General features: G+C 53.3%; 1 protein-coding gene across 4 annotated transcripts in view; it reads right to left on the bottom strand.

The window, feature by feature from the left end:
* Positions 1-3,118, bottom strand: part of LOC113211004 (transcription factor hamlet-like) — a 156,623-nt gene that overhangs the window by 27,133 nt on the left and 126,372 nt on the right. The gene's annotated exons all lie outside the window — the stretch shown is intronic.

Raw genomic sequence — 3,118 nt, 5'->3', positions numbered from 1 at the left:
CCCTCCCTCCCTCCGCGACTCACCCCTTTCTCTGTAAAGGGGTCGGGATGATGTCGGATCATGGCCGCACAGATATGTATTCCATAACGGACTCAATTGTGTTATTAAATACGCGATCGGCAATGTCCAGTCACTCCCCCCACCCTCCTCCCCTTTACTAACTCCTCTCTCGTGCAGCAGGCTGGGGCTGGGAAGAAGTCCAGCAGCGGCAGCGACATAGAAATTGCACGGACAATTATTCATTGCACCCAGCTATTATCTCTTTATTTTATCCACTTCTTATCGACCCTATAAATATCCCGCACAGTAAGTTTTATGCATTTTATGGATTTTATGCATGTTATGCATTATAAGCATTTTATGCATTTTATGCTTAATTTTCATACTTTGCAAGAAGACGCAAAACTCATATGGCCCAGTTCGTGTGGCACGAATATGATAAGAATTCGCATATACGTCGTGTTGCGAAAAATAAAAACGTTTTGAATGCGGCTGTAAAGGACAGGCTGCTGTGCAAATAGAGACAAAAACGCATCGTGCCGCGTTGGCGTGTGCGGCGGGGGGAGGCTGCGGCTGGCACGCGCGACTAGGAGGAGGGGCGTCTATTTGCTGGAAGTATTAGGCAGCGCCTTTTTTAAAAACGGAAGATGATGTATGGCAGCGGGAAGGGTGCCGGCCTTTGAAATTATCAAATGACACGGGGCTGTGCGCCATTATGCAGCGCGTCTCCTCCACTCGGCAAGGGAGAGGGAGCGAGAGAGAACAAGGAGCGAGCGAGAACAAGGAGCGAGCAAGAAGGGGTGAGACAGATGGAAGCAGCGGTAGGGATTTCGGTCCAGTAAGGTGTGAAGTTGAAACCGAGCGTGCGACAGCCTCGTCCCAACAAGCTACCAAAACCCCCGGCACGAGCCGCCCTTGCAGATCCGAATAATGATATCAAACAAATGCCGCGATTTGAGTCCTCTGATAAAGGCCTCTGCCGACACCTCGTCATACGAGGACGCGGATTTAAATATTTAAGCAGCCCGCGCTCGCACCGCCACCCCCGCCCTGCTCCTGGTCCTCTCCAGTCGGCTCGGCTGCTCACTTGCACGCCACGGCGACTAAACGGGAGCCGGCCGGGGACAGCGCTGGACGCGGTGGGATGGCCCTCCATAGGAACAACATCAACAGCGTCATCATCAACCCCCCCCCCCCTTTTCCCCTTGCCCCGCCGCGAGCGCTGCTGCAGGCCGAGTGAGATCGCCAAACAACACGAATCCATTTTCTATTGTCGTCGGATTATTATAATGGTGATTATGTCCTGCGCGACGCGCGACGCCCTGAGCCGCTGGAAGGGAAGGGTCCCTCGCGGGTCCCTCCGCTGCCGTTGACATCTCCATCTCCCGCCCGACACGCCATTCGCGCGCCACGCCCCCGTCCCGCCCTGCCGAGCTCTTTGCACAACCAGTGTAAAATAGGTGAGCCATAAATTCGTGAATTCAATTGTTCCAATTCAACTTTTGAATCTAGTTTATTTTTTATTTGTTGTATTTTTGGCGATCTTTTTTTTTTCTTACTCAGAAAATGGTTTACAGCCACTAAACTAGGGGACCAACTTTCAAAACCGAAAAAAGTTAGCCATGATAGCGACAAATTTTATCGGCAGAGATTAAGTAATTTTGCCAAGCTGACTTTGATTGTTCCTACCCTACCATGTTGGGTAAAACCGAGGTACCAACATTTTAGTCCGGTTTCAGAAACAAAATCTTGATTGCAACGGCGCTAATTTTGTTGCACCAACGAAATGGTTCTCTGGGTACAGTATCGCATCCCACGCGGCGGAGGAGCGCTCCACGCGACCCGCGCGTCTAGATCACTAAAGAAGACCCCCGCCCGACCCCGTCGACGTCGCGACCCGGATTTAAATGATGACGTCTCGCGCCTGCCTGGAGTGGCGGTCGATTTGAATATAGCGCTGCGGTCGGGACAAAGCCCGGATTAGGACCAAGTCATCATAGCGGGCGCGTGGCTTGGCGCGGCGGGCGCGAGACCCGGTGTGGAGCGGCATAGGGACTTTAAAGAGATTACTTCCGCCCAAACGCCTTCCTGACGACGACCTCGCCGCGGCCGCCGGGAGTCACCGTCTGTGTTTGTTTGTCCCGGCGCGGCAGTTGGCGGGCGTGCGCGTGCGTATAACGGGTTTCTCTTCTCGCGGTCGCACGGACGGACGTCCTGGACGTGTTGCCGCACGTGGTGTGTCCGTCGACCGGGAGAGCGCCTTGCATGCCGTGCAGGAGGAGGTGCGAGTGCCAGCCAGCTCGACTCTCCCGCCTCCAAGGACGTCATTGCTCCAGCTCCCCCGCCCCCGCGCGACTCTCCACTGGAAGTTATTTGTCGCTGTGGCGCCGCAGAGCGGAGCAGGCAGGGGGCGGTCTGGTCTTTAGCGTCCCGACGACAGCGAGAGGAGAGTGCGGCGATAACGGGGACAAAAGAAGTGCTGCTGTAACGACCCTCCCTCCCTCTCACAGCGACAGCGAGAGAGAGGGAGAGAGAGAGAGAGAGAGTGGGCGGGGAGATGGCAAGAAGAGAAAAGCAGAGGGGAGCAGAGAGAGAGAAAGACACATAAAGAGGAAAGCAATACGGCGGCGGAGAGGTTTTAATTAAAACCCATTAACGTCTTAATTAGTAATCGAGTTTTGTGCCTACGTGCAGCAACTGTCAAGACGCTTTAGGCGCCGCGCCGCCCCCCGCCCCCGACCTCTCTCTCTCCCTGAACTTTGCTCATCGCTCTTCACGCGCTCTCCACCCCTCCCACCCCCTGCTCAGGAAGTGAACTCTACTATGCTGGACACAGCCAAGCATCGGAAGCAGAGCTGGTTGCATGTGCCTCACTGTCGATCCTGACATCTCGGATTTTTTCAGTAACTCACTAACTTTACCCATGTCCAATTTTTTGGTGTCAAAACTGTTTTGATTATTTTCATTATTCGTTCTCTTTTTTCGATTCATATGCTTTCGTTTAGTTTCGCCGATTCGCTACATTTATTCAATTTTGTTCATACACTTTGTTCATGTGCTAATTTGTTCATGTACTTTGTTTATCCACTTTGGGTACCGCCACCGCCCCTCCTTTCTC

This window comes from Frankliniella occidentalis, unplaced genomic scaffold, assembly GCF_000697945.3.
Source record: "Frankliniella occidentalis isolate FOCC.00 unplaced genomic scaffold, Focc_3.1 Scaffold30, whole genome shotgun sequence".
In the NCBI taxonomy this organism is placed as follows: Eukaryota; Metazoa; Arthropoda; class Insecta; order Thysanoptera; family Thripidae; genus Frankliniella; species Frankliniella occidentalis.
The sequence above is the reverse complement of the archived record's forward strand: the minus strand, read 5'-3'. Positions and strand labels throughout refer to the sequence as shown.